The sequence below is a fragment of the Delphinus delphis genome, chromosome 2 (assembly GCF_949987515.2).
Source record: "Delphinus delphis chromosome 2, mDelDel1.2, whole genome shotgun sequence".
Taxonomy (NCBI): Eukaryota; Metazoa; Chordata; class Mammalia; order Artiodactyla; family Delphinidae; genus Delphinus; species Delphinus delphis.
The window spans coordinates 79,706,869-79,725,901 of NC_082684.1; the positions used below are offsets into that span (position 1 = coordinate 79,706,869).

The following is a 19,033-nucleotide window of genomic DNA, read 5'->3' on the forward strand; positions in this document are numbered from 1 at the left end:
CCATCCTAGACCTAATGAATCAGAAATTCTAGGGCATGGGGCCTGGAAATCTGTTTTAACAAATCATCTAGGTGATCTGGTACATGTTAAAATTTGAGAACCATTGGAATATGCTAAATATATGTATGTGGCCTCTACTAGAATATGAGATTTTAGTATTTTAGGTAGAAAAATTGGGAGTGAGTCAAACAGTTGGCTGGTAAATGAAAGCCTGGACTCAATAGTTTCCTGTAGTTAATGAGTTTAAGATTACAGAATTACCTTGACATAATGTAGAAAAGGAAGCTTGATGGCTTAGAGAAATAAGAATGTTAGAACAGATTTAAAATGTGCAATTTGCTCCACACCCTCTCACCTTCCTTACTCCAGAACATCCTGGAGGACACCTCCTTCATTCAAAACATACTAAAATGCAATGGAAGGAAGAGAGCACCCTTGAAAACCTCTGTGCTGGCATCCCTAACGGCTGAGGATGGACATGAGCATGTTGCCATGAAAATGAACTCCCTGAGTAGCAAGGCCAAGTGGCTGCTCTTAACTGTCAGAGACAAGGTGGGCACAATTATCCCAATATCCTGATTAATACTAATACCTTATTATTAATAATAATATATTTTATTATTATTATTAATAATATCTTATTAGACACAGTTTACAGAGTGGTAATCAGAGTGTTTTGACCAACATGGACATGTGCCAGCGACTAATTGATCACAAGGTCACTGGCAATTAAATATATGGGCAATCTTATAAGGTGTTTCTTGACTTATATAAAGTAAAAGCCAATTTAAGTTGTCAGTGAGAATTAGCCTCATACCCAGTTCCCAATTCACAGATCTGAAATCCTTTAATTAAGGAGGAGGCCAGGTCCCTTTGAGGAAGAATGTAGCCTGAAATATGGCCACAAATGGCATCCATGGCTTTTCCAGATTAACCTATGGTCATTTACCAGGATGATTTTTACTGGGGAAAGGAAATCCCCGGTCCTTCTGGGGGTTTTTAGATAGTGAATTTGAGATAATAGTCTTTAGGAGACAAAACACTATTATGGCCCAGTGGTCAGAGTATGGACTTAACGGGGTCAAGTGATAAATGAAGTCTTGACTTCATTTAATCTGACAATGGATTCAATAAGTCCACAGACCCATCCTGTAGTTATTTCCACAGTTTCTGAATATATTAAAAAATAGACTTTTTTTATCAGCTGAGGCATCAACTTAGAAACAACAACTGGTGAGTTTAGGTTGCTATGCTATAGAATGTAGTATATGCCTTAAACTAACATTAGATATATAGTGCCCTTTTAGCCAGAATGCAGAGATGCCAGAATCAAAGAATGGAGGTGGGAGTTACCTGTCTTAGTATCTCATATTTCAATTAAGTATTCAGAAGATTTAGAAATCCTAATTTCCAAGGTAGAACAATTTCTGCCAGGAAACATAGTCATTGTTCCATTAAATTAAGAGCTGAGTCAATCTTTTGGCTATTTTGGGGCTTCTCATGCTGAAGAACCAACAGGAAGATCTTACTCTATTGGCTAAGGTAATTGCTATGTGGAAATTGGGTTACTGTGATACAGTAGAGGCAAGAAAAATACGTGTGGAACTCGAGGGTTTCACTGAGGAACTTCTTACTGTTCCATAAGAATGGTCCGTGGGAAACTGTGAAATCTCAATAAAGTCAGCACCACTAAGAATTTTAAATTGTGGAAATAAAGGTTTAGGTCATCCTTCCAGGTAAATAACCCCAATCAGAAAAATACATGGAAGAAGTGATGGATATAATTTTAGGTCTCATGACCAGCTACAAAAGCAGATATTATAGTGGCTGTATCTTATGTTAATTTCATTTCCCCCCCTTTTTCTGCTACTGAATATAAAAAGTTCTAATGGGAGGTTAATTATAATTTAAGTTTCAGGAAGGGGCATGAATGAACTGAAATCACTCCATATTTATGGAATAGCTGATGTCACTTTTGTGTGAGGGGTAAGAGTTTTTTCATGGGATGGAGAGGCAAAAATTAATGCTATGAGGCAAAAATTGTAAACTAAGCTGTTTATGCGCTGTCCCGCCCCCCTTCCCATCTATTATGGCATAACAAATTACTTTCCAAACCTAGCATCTTTTTGTTGTTGTTGGTGGTGGTTTTTTTGCGGTACGCGGGCCTCTCGCTGTTGTGGTCTCTCCCGTTGCGGAGCACAGGATCCGGACGCGCAGGCTCAGCAGCCATGGCTCACGGGCCTAGCCGCTCCGCGGCATGTGGGATCTTCCCGGACCGGGGCATGAACCTGTGTCTCCTGCATCGGCAGGCGGACTCTCAACCACTGCGCCATCAGGGAAGCCCTCAAACCTAGCATCTTAAAAGAACAATATTTTATTATCCCATAATTTCTGTGGGTCAGAAATCCAGACATAGCTTAGCTAGATACTCTGACTCAGGTTCTCTCGGAGGGCTGAAGCCCATCTAAAGACTTGTCTTGTAAAGAATCTACTTCCGAGCTCACTCACGTGGCTATTGGCAGGATTCTGTTCCTCAGGGTTGTTGGACTGAGGGCCTCAGTTCCTTGTTGGGCTGGAGACTTTTCTCATTTTTTTGCCATGTGGGACTCTCTATAGGGCAGCTCGTAAGATGGCAGCTGGCTTCCCATAGAGTAAGGAAGTGAGAAAGCAAGGAATGGTGTCTAATATGGAAGCCCATGATGGAAGCCAGGATGGAGTCATATCATGGAAGTGACTTTTCGACACTTTTATCATATTCTATTCATCAGAAGTATACGACTTTTCCAGCCTCACTTCAGGGGGAGGATACGCAAGGGAATGAATACCAGGAGGCAATGATCATTGGGAGCCACTTGGAGGCTGCTTCTCATACCCTCAATTCATTCTCTGCCCGATTCTGCCCTGATATGGATCTCAGTTGGACTGCATCACTCAGGCTCATACCCTCTGGCTTTCTGTTGGGTTTTACCAATGGCAAGTCCAGGCAGAAGAATAAAAGATGAAAGAGAAATAGAAATATAGTAGAAATATTTCTTTTGCTGCTTTTTTTCTGCTTTCATGCTGTGTTTCTGGCAGTAGCTGTGCTCTTCTGCCTCATAATTCTGCTCGCCTAGCTCCAGACTTCACTAGGTGCTGGTAACACCATTTCCTCCTCTTCCCTCTTCAGGCTTAGGAATGATTTAGGCTTTCCACAATTGCCAGTCCCTGAATACCTCAACATCTCCTGCTGATTCTTTAATTCTTCACACACATCTACAAATGTTTCTTGCATTAAATTCTTTGGTTTCCCTAATAGCACCTTGAATAGTACACATTTCTTAAGGGAAGAGATTATGTATCATTATTTCTTTAGTCCTAATGCCTAACATGGTAAGCGTTTAATCAGTGTTGGATGATTAAGTGGATGGGTGGGTGGGTAGAGGGGTGAACCTAGTTTGAGTAATACGAAAGAAAGGAAAGATAAAATATTATAAATTATACGAAAATTCTTCACTGACACAGAGACATTAGGCCTCTATGTTTTGTCTAAGACGAAACAGAGAAAAGAATTAAATCTCTAGTGAAAAATGGCAATTTTAAAGAAGTAATTTTCTTTTGATAGAGAAGGGAAAAAAGAAACTTATTTAAATCAAGCCAACAAGTCCACAGTAGTGTAAGAGGAGATTTTTCAGAGGGTTACCCAGTTTATGGAAGCAAAATGCATACTGAATTGGCTTAATATTAAATAGCCATAACCAAAGGGTGTGGTTATTTTTATACCATTTCTAAACAATTAAGTTTGTTCCAGCTATGTGTGTCATGAAAAAACTTTTGTCAGTGATGTTTAAATTTATGTTAATGATCAAGGGAAATTAAGCTGATGTTTGAAAGTATTTGAGTTTTAGGCATAAAATGCTCCACATAAAATAAACCATACTGTGTTCTAAATATTAATGTACAATTAGTAAAAACTCTGACCCTTTGAAGAAAGACAACTATAAGTATTTACTGTTAGATAACTTCATTCTGCAAGATGTAATATCGTAGAAATATGGCATTTTCACAATTTACTTTGTCAGGGCAAGATACCATATTCTCTGATATTTTGGCTTCTATCATTTTGCCACCATAGTAAGAAATGGCCTTAGTGTTCTGGGTTAGAATTGCCCTGTCAGTATAAGGCAAATTCTAAGGACCATCTGTTTTCTCTCTGTAAAGTGTGTTATAGCAGCCTTGCAAATAATTTTCAAAAATTGACTTGTTCATTGTTTTCCCTACCTGCCCTCACCTCAGGAGAAATATATTTGAACAGTAAATTCATAGTCTTTATTACTTCTGAAGCCCCCATGGTTACTTGCAATGGACAAGTGAATAAGGGAATATTTGCAAGACTGGTGTAGAGACTATGAGGAAGAGTAGAGTTTATAGGTAGAATCCATTCGACTCAAAAGCATTTTATTAGTGAGAAATTTATTTTTTAATGTATTTTTATACAGCCCAACTACCTAGCTAATTTATGTTTTAAAAAAATCTCTAGGCGTACCTTTTCTTGTCTTAATTGGCAGTTTTATTGGCATAGCGTTGACAACAGTCCTCATTAATACAACATTTGTCGCACTTAAAGAAACCTAAGATGGTGTGCTACAGGGGGTAAAAATATCTCAAACAACTCTGCACCTTCTTCCCAACATTTGCAATCAGTATAATCAAAGAGTTGAGAGAAATTAATAAAGTGACAGAAACCAATCATGTTCAAAAAGGAACTCTAACACTAAAAGCCTCAACTTCTTAATTATATCCTCTCTTCCATTTCAAGCACACACATGCACAGACCTACATATATCTTAATATCAGCATATTCAAAAATATACTCACTTTTTCAGGCTTGAACTACCTTACAGATCCCCAGAGAGGTGCAAGGTCTAGGAAATTGTTCACTTAATAGAGAACCAAGAATTCTTTTAACTAAAAATATTTGTAATCAGCCTCCCAAGTGGTTAATAAAACATGTGACTGAATGTGAAGCAGGCCAAAGAAAAAAGTGACAAATCCATTTATTTCTTAAAAATCAAAACATTATATTGAGAAATCTGTTACTCACTCACCTGCCAAGTTCTAAGATTAGAAATCTTTGTTTTCACTGCAACAGTTGATGCTACTGCAAACTGCTAAGTCACTTGAGGAACCTGCTCCCTGTTCTATTTCAGATGTTTCTTCTTCAATAACTTTTTAATTAAAAAGCTTTACAGAGAACCCTAAACTTAGAGTCATAAGAGCAATGCTTTTAGATTTCCCCCCTCTCTTATGTGTGTATATATGTCTATAACTCTCCAGATTTATTAAAATAAGTGCTGTCCTACAGGCCGAAATAAAGCTACAAATACAGCATCTGTCTCATTTCTCTAATTATCTCATGGATATCTACCAATGTATTAATTAACTTCTAAATTTCATGACTCTGTCGACCATACAGTTCCTTCTCTCAGTATCATCTGCTCTCAGTATTGTTCATAGTTTTAAAAATTAAATCAACCTTTTTCTATAGGTTTCATTTGAGTATGACTTGACCAATCACTATAGAGCTATTTAGTCCACCATTTTATTAAGACACTACATCTTCATGCATAATAGTATCATGGTATATTTATTCCTTTGTTTGCAATAGAGAGAAATGTAATAAAACCACTAATAGTATCATTGGTTAAGAGATGCTAAAAGGCCAGAGTCTACTGTAAACCATTCTTCTTACTACATGGTGTGGTGTATGAAACTCTCACCATTAGTGTCACTGTTTTTAGTTAAGTTGAATAGGTCACGACAATTATATAATCTAATAATGTTACAAGGAAGTACTCTAATATCACAACAATAACAGGCTTGATGTAACTTGAAACCTATCTAAACAAAATAAAACCCATAATCCTTGCCAGTGGGTTTGGGACCAAACTTAACTTTTCACTGAGTCTTCAGATTCTACAACTTTTCCACGATTTAAGATGGATTCTTCAAAACTCCAGAAAAAAATTTAAAAAAAAGAATCTTCTTTTTCCCCACACACTATTACATAGCTAAGGTTTAGAGAAAGCTCCAAAAGTTGAGGAATGTGTGTAAAAGATCTTGAACGACAGAGCTGTTTTTGTTCACTCTCCCTCCTTTGCTACAAAGAAAAACAAGAACATGGGTGACCTATAAGGATAAGGGAAACAGATTTCCATCTGTAAGCCTATAAGGGGCCATTGAAAACAAGGGTATGAAAAGAAGTTTTAAAAGTTATAAGGAACACATTCAGAGAAGAGTTTCAAATGAAAACAAGCAATTAATGAGGTGGGTAACAACAGGAATTGAGCATATGCCAAGGCCTGCCCCCTATCTCATGCCTCTTTGGTGAGAGAAATTGCTTTTTTTCCCTTTACTATGTAACCCTATCCTGAACTTTATGACCTTTAGAAGAAAGAAAGATACTCAGGAAATAAAATTAGGATTATCATTGCTGGTAGCAAAATGAGAGACTAGTGGGTTTATTGTTTAGAAACCATTCTAAGAAAGAATACCAAAGCAAGGAAATTAACGTTTGTCTGAAAATGATACAAAGAGCACATTGTGGCTGCAAGTCTATAAACTGCATAGTGTTCTAGAATAACTACATGGGCAATATGAAATGATAGTTTAAGGAGTTTGCTTATATATGCAGATACTTAATCTGGATAATTTAAAGAAGTAGTTGTGACCTTGGGCAAATTTGATAATCTCTTTGTGTGCCTCAGTTTCCCCATCCTTAAAATAGAAATAACAAAGAACCCATCTCATAATTTGTTACTACTAACCTATATAATATATTTAAAATATTTAGAGCTGTGCCTGACACAAAGTAAGCACTCAGTAAATATTACTACTCTGCCATTAAAAGCATAGACTTTTGTTAAAATATCTGAAAAAATACTTCAGTTCTCCAGTATACCTTAAAAAGAGGTTTTGTATGAATGCCTGTAATAGGCTGAATAATATCCCCCAAAGAGATCCAGGTAAATCCTAATCTCTGGAACCTGTGAGTGTTACTTTATATGGCAAAAGCATCTTTGCTGATATGATTACATTAAGGATCTTGAGGTAGTGAGACTTTCCTGAATTATCTGGGTGGGCTTTAAATGTAACCACAAGTGTCCTTATAAAAGAGAGGCAGAGGGAGACCTGCATACAGAAGAAGGCCATGTGATGCTTATAGCAAAATGGTTACTTTGCTGGCTTCGAAGATAGAGGAAGGAGCCACAAGCCAAGGAATGTAAGGAATGCATCTCTTGAAGCAGGAAGAGGCAAGGAAACAGATTCCCCCCTAGAGTCTCCAGAGGGAGCAAGTCCCTCCTGACATCCTGATTTTAGCCCAGTGAAACTGATTTTAGACATCTGTACTCTAGAACTGTAAAAGAATAAATTTCCATTAAGTCAGTAAGTTTGGGGTAATTTGTTACATCAGCAACAGGAAACTAATGTAATGTCACACATGTTAATTAATTAAATTAGCCATGTGCTATGGCGTGAAATGGTTATGGGAAAGTATTATTATCTGGGTTACGTAGTCAAAATAGGGATCTGTTTGCTTAAATTTTACAAACTGATAAGGTTTCTCCACCATCCCAGTGCCCAAAACTGATTTACTGCTCCATTCTCAGGCAGTGAGTGGAGACTTGAATTCAGACAGGGCTATGGGCATTTAGTGGGAGACCCTTTTAGCTTTCTTTCTATGCTTAATTTACCACTTCAGACATGCACACTTTAATTTGCTAATCTGAGGTAAGATGATACTACTTTTTAGGTAGCTGTCTTAAATACAAGCATAGAGACCTGCCACATTCTACAAAGCAAAAAGTGGATGGATCAGGCAGGGAAACTCTTGGTGTTGTGGAAAAGTACTGGCTTTGGAGCCAGGGAAATCCAAGTTTGAATCCTAGATCTACTATAAACTTTGAGACCTTTATCCTCTTTGGATTACAGTTTCCTCCGGCATAAAATAAGAATTTTTTAAAAGGGGCATTTGTGATAAAAATGGTCTCATTTTATTTATAACCACGTGCTCCAAGTCCACGTTGTCTTTAGAATCAGGAATTCCAATCCTTTTTCCAGAGGCTCCCCTCATTGAATGTTTCTGAGAATTCATCTCCACTCACTGCCTGAGAATGGAGCAGCAGATCAGATGGTGCCTCTAGCTGGATTTCAACACTGCTGGCCCCTTATAAAATGTTGGTATCTACTGGTCCTAGAGGCTCTGGTGCTACCTCCACTGCCTGCAGTACTTCTGAGGCAGGCTGCAACACGCTCTGGTGCCCTCTGAGCATATCTACACTGGGTCTTCAAGAAAAAAAAAATGGCAAGAATGGATTCTTGAGGTGAATGGCCAGGCAGAAGGTGAAAGATGTCCTTCCTTCCATGTTACACTTAGTCAGGGTGTGTTCCATAGCAGATAGCTGGCCACAAAGAGGCATCCTGAAGATTTTATGTTTTTAAGCTCATTTGATTCTCCCACACGATTATTTTCCCCTGGGCATTATCACCAGTACTGAATTTGATGAATCCAGAAGGATAGTGCCAAGTAAAATTTAGATAAACCCACAGTTGACAAATCCAAGTATTAATTGGGAGATGTCAGCTCTATTTAGAAGAGCTTCTTAATCTTTTGTAGATTATATCAAGAAAGAACTGTGACCTTCTAAGAACTATCCAACAGTGTCACTAAGACACAGCACTTGGCCTAGATCAGAAATGTAATCTCAATGCTCCTCTCAGCATAAAATAGAATTCACCAAATTTGCAGACATTTTCCTTAGAACCTACCACACTGCAGATTCTTTAGAAATTATGCCATCCTTATGAGCCCAGAAGCTACAAACCAGTAAACGGTCTTAGAAAACATTTGGTTACCAGAAAACAATGGTTTATCTTGACCTCTGACAAAATTTGCACATGACTTATTCACTGAGTCAAGCATCTCACTGTGGACCAGCCAGATCATTCATTTGATGGTAAATGATTGTCCATCTAAACCTGTTCATTAAAATATACAGCATTAGATTTTTTTTTTCCATTAGAGAACATCTCTATTGCCTACTGATTGGTCAAATAGAAACAATACCCCAGTTCTTAAATTTTGGAGATGACACACTCCTTCCCATGACAGTGAATGTATGCAAAGCCCACAAAATGTGGTGTATAAGAAATATCAAGAGGCTTTTGTGGTCTGTGGACCCCAGGTTAAAAACTATTGAGACACAAAGAATTTCAAATATGAAGCAAGATTTTCAGACATTTGTGTGACAACACAGAGCTTAGGACATCAAATAGGATTTTTGTTGATAACATAACACTGAGTTGATAATAATTAGTTGCATTGTGTGTCTTTAATGCATTTGGGTGGGAGAATTGGACAAAATAAATATATTTGATTTGGTGTTGCAAATAGATTTTTATTAAAATTTTCTGTTTATATAGGATAGCATATTAGTTGTCTAGGGCTGTCTTCTCACTGTTATGGAGGCTGGAAGTCCAAGATCAAGGTGCCTGCAGGGTTGGTTTCTTCTGATGTCTCTCTTTGGTTTGCAGATAGCTGCCTTTTTGCAGCCTCTTCTTATGATTGTCCCTCTGTGGGTTCACACTCCTAGTGTCTTTTCATACGTCCAAATTTTTTCTTCTTAGGACACTAGTCAGATTGGATTAGGATCCACCATGTGACCTCATTTAATCTTTATGACTTCTTTAAAGGCCCTATTTCCCGTACAGTCACATTCCTAGGTATGGGGGGTGGGGGATGGGGGAGGTAGGGCTTCGACATATGAATTTAGGGGGAGACATAGTTCAGGCCGTAACACATAGTATATGAATTTACTTGCCTTTATTTGCCCCTAAAAGTGTTATTTCAAATTCCAAATTTTCAAACTTGAATTATCCTTCAGAAACATTACATTGTATAGAAATTGCACCTCATTTTGTTATGTTAACCTGATGTCAATAAAACTGGCAATGGTTAATTTGTGGCCCAAAGAAAGCAACCACAGACAAAAAAGGCTTTATAAAGAGAAAATAGTAATAACTGTAGTTTGAAGAGCTTTTCTTGGTCTTAAATGTCATCATGGAATAAGTAATGTAAATAATTAATATGTAGTTTTGAAAAGATTTATAATATTTGTTTAATTGTCATGTTTGCTTTTAATGTATAAGAATTGGTGTACAAGTTATTCTTGGCAATGGAAAGACTATACAAATTATATTTTAATTCTCACCACACTACTGAGTTTGCTATGTTACAAACATATCAATAATATATTTGCAAATCTGCCAGCTGAGGTTGGAAATTGCAAGGGAGAAAGTATTGGTGGGTTTATATTACAATAGGCTAAAAGAGCAAACATTAGACATTTATTTAGAAATAGTACACTTATTGTTAACTTTCACTGTTAAACTAAACTTCCCAAATAAAATATCTTATATTGGTGTGCATGCAGAAATGACAAAAGGTGAATACAAAGAGGTAAAAATTATACAGCTGAAGCATGGACGCAAATCCAAAGCAAATGAAATTAATATTGTATATTAAAATGGTAAATATTTAGGCAATAAATCTTACAATATCAAGGTTATCAGTAGGTCAACTTCCACATTTGTGAAAAAGGCATCAAAAAGAGAACAGTCTACTTAGTCCTTCTCCCTTACCAAAAGTCTTTTTTACAAAGAGGAAATCAGTATTTTGTGAGAATTGGATCTTTTTTTTTCATTTTCCAATGAGCAATCAGTTTTAAGTAATATTAAAGGCATTTGAACCCAGAAAATATGCAAAATATAAACAAAATTTTAACCCTATTGCATGGTGTGTCAGATGAACAACAGAAATAATTGCTGTCAGTTTGTGCTTTTTTGACCAATAATTCTCTGTATTTCCTACAAGTAACTTGAGTGATGCAAATGACCTTATTTTTACAGCATGCTTTTATTAAATAGTTTATTATTTTGGCAGACTAATAAAGATTTTGGTATTTGCTTTTATTTGCAATAATATTACCACCACATAAAAAAGGATTTTATGTTCTTTTTGAGGAACAAGGAGGATAAAAGTGGTGATGGATAGCGCAACTGAGGCATCAGCAATGAGCTGGAAATGAGACACATAAATATGAAAGCAGAGCTAAGAAAATAGAACTGCACCCTTGGCCTTTCTTAAAAGAACATGCACACTTCATGGTTCATTCACACTGTTACAGAAACTCCTTTTGTTTCCAGTGAATCAGGGAATACATGTGAAGTCTGAAACACTATTCTTACTCATAGCTGACTGACTTCTTCTATTTAATTAGACTCATTCCAGGGAAATATTTCCAAGCTTTCTGAGGATGTTTAGATTTGAGAAAAAAAAATAATCAATTGACTAAAAAGTTGGTGGCTGGAGGGACGGAAGGGGAATCAAAACAGATTTACTATTTTTATTATTAATTAGCACAGTGCACAGAAATGAAAGCATTCCACACTGTAGCATCTTAGAGTCAATAGAGAAATTGTGTAGTATTTAAGCATATTCGATGTAGGTGGCTAGGCAATTGAATGTGTCATTAAGGACAAATAATATTATGTATATATATATATATAAACAATGGGTAGCCCACATTAGATGGAGGCTTTGGGAATTATAGCATTATATCTTGCCAGTGATGGTATGCGTTTATTCAAAAATTATAATTGTTTTTGTGTTGGATGTTTTCTGACAATGTCAGTATGTAAATTTTACATGTCAAATATTATATATTTATTGTCACCAGAGTATGTTTAGTATTAATTTTATCTTTTTCCGTTAATAACATGTTTCCTTGTAGCAGCATTTAATTGTTACCATGAATGAAAGCAGATTGTGATGAAGAAATGAAGGGAAGGTAAATCTTTTATTCAGGGCTAGAACCTGAATTGGCAGCTCTTAGCTCAGTAATATTCAAACGTGGAACTATTTTTCTTTGCACATGAAAGTGCAGCCAATAGATGAAAGTAGGAAGAAGTAATATGTTGTGAGCTGAGAAATCCACTGCTTTCATTATTGACATAATTCTTCAGATCTTACAGAGGGAGAGAGCTCTACCATTTGGACTCTTGCTGCAAAGACTTACAATAGACATGATTCTGACAAGAGGTTGGTGGTAGCTGAACAGACTTAACAATTAATGGTATGCCAAGGCTGAGTTCAGAGAATTGCTTTACCCAATGCCAATCATTCATTCCTGGCAGTAGCACTTCACATCTTTCCTGGGATGCCGTCCAACCACAGTGGCATCTAAAATATATCGAGCAGTGTTACAGTTGGAGGTGAAATTGAAACTTGCGCCAAACAGAAGTGACAAATTCACATGGCTGAGTGTTGCCTAGCAATCAGGTCCAAGGGGGATGTGGCAATTCTGCGTTTACCCATAGGGGTGTGTAAAGGGGGAAAGAAGTATTTACATTAGAGCTTAGGTGGTCTGATGAGTAGAGCCAGGTGTATGAGAGACTTCATTTCACTTCCACAGTGTTAGGAGGTAGGAATTGAAGTGGCATAGGGAAAGGAGGGCAGCAGCTGAAGTTGGTAGGATAAGCAGCTTTCAAGTCGGAGGTTCTCAGCAATTAACCTGGGGGAGGGGGAGAGCAGCAAGATGCCAAGATGCCAGACTTGCTTCAGAAATTCATGGCAATTAGCCATCCTGCTGCCTTTTGACTGCAGGCCTCTGATGCACCTCTGTTCAGCTGACACTTGGCAGCTGGGTGGCCCCAGGGTAAAGCGAGCAAATGGTGGCCTTCTCGTCCCAGAAATCCACCTGGGAGCAAAGCTCCCGCTGGGCAGCCAGACTCAAGAGGTTAGTGGAAGGAATGGAACGCTCAAATTGCAATGCTAACCTTGTGCCCTCATTTACTGTTTCTTTTGAGGGTTTCCCATTCCACCTATTTTTTATTGGTCTTTTCTTTACCTTGGAGAATGCTACTCAAACTCCCCCTACCCTATACTCTATAGTACAAAGTGACTGTCAGAATCAACGATCAACCTACGAAACAGCAAGTGGATACATCAAAATACCAACTCTGGGGAAAGAGACACAGTGCTTGCCCTATAAAATTTTCTCAGGTCACAACCTGAGAAATTTTGTGCAAATAATTTTGTCTTGGGTTTTCCACCCCTCCTTATTTGGAAGAAGAATAAAACTGGAAATTTGTAGTGTAGATTTAACTGTTTAGTGGAGGAACTCATGGAGGTATTACAGCCACCACACCGTAGATGGTTTTCTTCTTTGCCTACTTTTTTGTTGTTCTCTTTCTTTTGAACTGTTAGGACCTCATTAACCTGATGAGTCTAGACTTCACGGCCCTGTGTGAGAGAAGAGCCCAATCTAGACTGAGATGGTGGACATTGTCATTCCCCCGTGTGGTGCTCACTAATCCATAGACTTACTCTTAATGAATCTCAGGCCTGAGTGAGTGCCCATTCCCAATGTTGCAAAGCTTCAATACTATGTCTAGGGTGTTTGGCTAAATTTGTAAGTAATCTGTTGTTTTCTCAAGGAGACTACAACTTCTAAGGGCAGGAACTTCTAAGTAGGGTCAGATAAGATAAAAAGGTGAAAATGTAAAGTGCTATGTAATTGTAAGGTATTTTTGTTATTTCTATTATGTGTGGTATGCTGCTCATTTCACAATAGATGTTTAATAAATGCTGGTGGATCAATGGACAGACTAGATTCATGGATGAATTGATAATGACTGACGAATGTATAAAACCACACATACATTTAAGAGATTCAATAGATCATAAAGCTGGCTAATAATAATAACAACAACTAAATTTAGGGACTGCTCATTTTATGTCAGCCTAAATTCTTTACATTAATTAACTCATTTAATTCTCACAACAACAATATGAGGTAGATATTATGATTCTCATTTAAAATGAGAGGGTTGTTGCACAGAAAGGTTAATCAGTTTTCCCAAATTGTTAGTAAGTGAGGAGAACTTCTTTCTAATTGGACTTCAGAAGTAACCTCCATTAATGGTATTAATTACCCATATATATTAAACTTTGGATCTATTCTATTTAATTTCTTTAAGCATGAAAAGCTAAAGCAGAATGCAGTCAGTACACTCTTGTGGTAGGCAGAATAGGACACTTCAAAAATTACCATATCCGGGCTTCCCTGGTGGCGCAGTGGTTGAGAGTCCGCCTGCCAATGCAGGGGACACGGGTTCGTGCCCCGGTCCGGGAAGGTGAGCCATGGCCGCTGAGCCTGCGCGTCCGGAGCCTGTGCTCCGCAACGGGAGAGGCCACAACAGTGAGAGGCCTGCGTACCACAAAAAAAAAAAAAAAAAAAAAATTTACCATATCCAAATCCCTGGGTCCCCTGAATATATTAAGTTACATGGCAAAAGGGAATTAAGGTTGCAGATGGGATTATGGTTGCCTATCAGATGACCTGGATCTAGGGAGAGGCTATCCTCAATTAATCAGGTGGGTCCTATGTAATCACAAGAAAATACAGAAATATGAAGAGAGAGGCAGAAGAGTCAGTGTCAGAGGAATGCACTGAGGGAAAGACTTGACCACCATTATTATCTTTGAAGATGGAAGGGGACCATGATCCAAGGAATGCATACAGTCTCTAGAAGAGGGAAAAGGCAAGAAAATGGACTTTCCTCTGGGCCCTGCCCATACCTTGATTTTAACACAGTGAGACCCATTCTAGACTTCTGACCTCCAAAACTGTAGGGTAATAAATTCATGTTGTTTGAAGTCATTAGGTTCGTGGTAATTTGTTACAGCAGAAACAGGAGACTAATACAGCTTTCAAATTCCAAGATTACAGAATGAATTTTGATTTCTCACTAATCCAATGCTGGAGTTTATTGACATAACTTCAAGAGTCAAAAATTGGAAGTCTCGGCCTGATTTAGATTCATTATTAGTCTTATTTTCATTAGAACTATGTACGAGGAAAATCTCTCGACATAATCTATAATTTCTGAACACTTTCTCTAAAACAAGCAATGTCTATTTTTATTCCATTTTAAGTATATTATGATCGTTAAAATTATAGACATAGGCACCCAAAATTACCTGGAAAAGAGAGACACCAAGTTCCATGGTCTACGATTTAACCTTTTCTGCCCTGTTACTTCACTTTCCTTGCTCTTTGTCTCTCCTCTTCTTTCGCATCTTCCTTCACCTGTCCTTTGTTTAACTCTCAAAACAATGATCTCCTCAAACCTGATACTTCTCTGGCTAAAGATCCATTAAGAATGCATCCCTTTTTTAAAGCCTCAGTATCCTAACATTTCTATTTCTCTTCTTTTCCCCTTTAGTAATAGTAGTATTAATAATGATAATAGATGGAATCCATTAGGCACTTCCTATGTGCTAATATTGTGATAAATGCTGTACATACATTGTATCATTTAATCCTCATAAAAAATAAGAGGTAAGTACTCTTATTATTTCTGTCTTTCAGATAAGAAAACGGAGGCATAAAGAGGGTTAGAAACTTGCCCTAATTCCGTTAGCTCAAAAGTGGAAGAGCTGGGATTCAAATCCAGAGAAGTGTCCACTTCAGGTGAGTGATCTTAACCTCACATTCTGCTGCCTTCTGGTTTAGTTTCTCCCTGGAAGCAGCTACTAGACTGCCTCCTATGCAAAAAGTACCTGAATTATGCATAGTGCTTAAGATAACAAAAGATAAAAGTGTTAAGTGCTCTGTCCTGAGGAGAGCCCTAGGTGGTTAAGAAATAAGCAGAGTAAAAATGGGGTAAGTTAGAAATCCAGGCAGGTGTTGTGCACGCAAAAGCCAGTTATCCACAATGGAAAGTAGACCCTGAGAATATCAATGCAGGGCCCTTGGCTTATTTAGTTTCATATTTTGAGCACTTAGCACCAAGCTCAGTGTACAGTGAGTGTTCCACCAGTGATTTTAAACTTGGGTTTGCTGGACCACCAGGGATGTGATGATAATATTGGAGAATCCATGTGTTTTACAGTCAGTATTCTAAAATGTCAAAGAAAGTGATCCATTTACAATGATAAGACTGCACAGACTGTTTAAAGAGATGAGTTTCTCGGCTGTTGGCTAGGATTCTACCAGTTCAGTAAGATTATATCCTGGTTACTTCATGATGACCGGAAGCTTTGATTAACAGATATGTATGTGTAATAAAACAGGAAACCAAATATTGCTTAAAATAAATTTTGTTTGCTAAACAAAATATATCAAAACATAAGGACTGTGGAGTCTAATGAATTAAAAAGCTTTACTTAATGGTGAAAAATTTGAGAACCGTAATGTGTACTCAAATATTAATTAAAAGTTGAGTGAATAGGTTCAAATTTTGTGTCTCCAAATATCCCCAGTTATAATCTAGTGCTTCTATTAACAGATTAATGAACTACTTCTTGTAGTCATCATACTTTAGTGCTAATTGGCTTATCAGCTGAACTTCTGGGACAGGTGACATGTAGCTGAGATCTGGGCACAGAAGGAATGTGAGTTTTAATCAGAGGGAAGACAAATTTTCTGGAAAGGGCTACATAATTTTATCTAGTAGGAAGTATTAAGGGGCTAATTTCTTTTGGGCTGGGGGGTGTAGGTGTAGAAGAGAGTAACACAAAAGAGGAGAAAAAGTATGGAAAGAAGAGATAATACAGCCAGAGACAAACATTATCTATTACACAATTTGCCTACTCCTGGTACTTTCAACCAAAACAGAAGCAATTAATAAATAATTTCTGGGCCTCTACATTAAAGTACTGTGCCATTCAAAATATGATTCAAGAAAACAAACAAACAAAATATGATTCTTTTTTTTTTTTAAAGAGACATTTATTCCTTTTCCAAGGGTTACAGTAAAACCAGGTGGAAGAGAATGGTTTTAGCAGTTAGAAAAAAAAAATTACAAATCTGGGGTTTGGCCATTAAAAGTTATTTACAACAATGGGAGGGGAAAAAAACAACAAGAAGTTGTTTCACATTACATACCTCTCCCCCACCCCAAAGCTTAATACTTGCTTACCAACTCAAAAAAGAGACACAGTTGATTCACAAGCTGGAGGTTTGAACTCTAGTAAGACATTTATAAAAACCTAAACGGGGGCAGTGTCCTCCCTAGCCCAGGGGCCACTAGGCACAGCACAAGAGACTAAAAACTCAACAGGGGAAGGCTGGACACTCAGGGTTTGGGAGTGTAGGCACCCCCAGATCTGGCTCAGGGATTTGGGGAGTAAACAAAACCTACTTGGAAAAGAATTGGGGAAGAAAACCAGCAATTGCCTTCTGCACAGGTGGGGACAGGGAAGGAGGAAGGGACAGGGGCAGGAGCATTTCCCATCACTAACCTAACTTGGGAAACTGCAAGGGACCATCTTCAACTGGCCTTAAGAGGAAAACCAGATGGATGAGTGGAGAATCCACAGGAGGAAGAGGATGAGAGGAAACGTGGCTAGGGGGCAACAGCCCCTTCCTTTCTGGGCGCAGGAAGGCAGCCAGGGCACCAGGTCCAGGCAGTGACCTCACAAGGACAGCACAGTTTTTGCAGCTTAAGATCACCCACCTGCCCCCACCCAGCTACTCATTCTGCCCACCAGCTGGTGTGGGGCCCCTCTCCACCCAGAGTGGTGGATGGCTCTGCGCCTGGGGCCCTGCCTCTTCTGTGTCTCCTCCCTTGGAGGCAGCACCAGCCTCTGCCCCTGTGGCCTGGGGCTCCTGGCTCTCAGGGGTGGCGCATGCCTTCCCTTCCTGGGCAGTGCCTTCCTCACTGCAGGCACCGACCCACCCTGCTCCTGCCCTTCCTGTGGGTGAGGAAGCAGACGGATCCCCCAACCCCCCTTCCGATTTCTCCTGAAGGACAGCCCACTCAATTTGGAAGCCTTCTTGAAAGAGAATTTCTTCTTCTTCTTGGGGGTCTCCTTGGGGGAGACCTCCCCTTTGCCCTCAGCGCCCTGGGTAGGGAGTGCCGGCTCGATGACATCGCCAGTGGCCCCGGCTGCCTCCTCTGTTCCGTTCACGGTGGTGGGGGGGGAGGGCGGCGACTCTCTTCACCTTTGGGGGATAAGTCTGCAATGCTTTTCACGTGGTCGTTCTCCTGTCCGTTGATCTTAGCGGGGGAAGCGCCTGCTGCCTCCTCCGCGTTCACGTCGCCCGGGGAGACTTGGAGCTCTGGCTGCCCATGGCGGGGGTTGTGCTGGGGGGATGCCCGCAGCCGCCCCGGGCTCGCGCCGCAAGGGATAGTTCGGTCGGGGTGGGCCTGGCCGGCGGAGGGGTGGGGCTCGCGCCTGAGTGGGAGGGGTGTGTGTGGGGGGAACCGAGCTCCACCCCAGCTCAGCGCCAGACCCGCTCGCTGGGCGCCAGAATGCCTAAAATGTGATTCTTGTTCTTTGTCCTCAAGGGGAAATGAGATTTCAGCACCGGGCTGGCACTAGGATGAGGAGAGTAGGGCACTTCATTTAAGCATATGAAAATGTATATAGTGACATAAAGTAAATCATTATTTCATTTAACAATACAGAGATATCATCAGGTAGTACCAGAAGAATTAACCAGGAAATGATAACAATTTGGGGGGAGGGAGCCATCATGGCCTGGAATCAAGAGGTATTGAGCCAATGTACTGGGGTCTGGAGGGGCATCTATCTGACTTGCCCTATATTCCTAGACATGTGCCACACTGGATTACTCTTACTAAAATAGATTTTTTCACTCTCTCTTCCCCTAATAAATAGAAGAGAGCAACTGAAGCTCAAGGCACCCCTTTTTCTTCTCATGACAGCCCTAAGATTCTCAACCTAGCTGGCAAATGCTATAGCACTAATCAGAGTGCTGGGCCTATAGAGCCACTTAATACCTTCTAATTATATGGTAAGGAATAACAGACATTTAACTTGGAGAAGATCTCACCAAATGGCAACCCTACCACTTCCTAGCAGTATGAACTTGGGTTAATTACATATTGATTTTATTTTCCTTATCTATGTAACGGGATTGCTAACTTCTACCAAAAAGGTTAACCAATCTATAAGCGTAACTGA

At 39.1% G+C, this 19,033-nt stretch overlaps 1 pseudogene; it reads right to left on the reverse strand.

Annotated features, from left to right (window-relative positions):
- Nucleotides 1-17,573: 17,573 nt before the first annotated feature.
- On the reverse strand, nucleotides 17,574-18,176 carry LOC132418423 (MARCKS-related protein-like; annotated as a pseudogene).
- Between the last annotated feature and the right edge of the window lie 857 nt (nucleotides 18,177-19,033).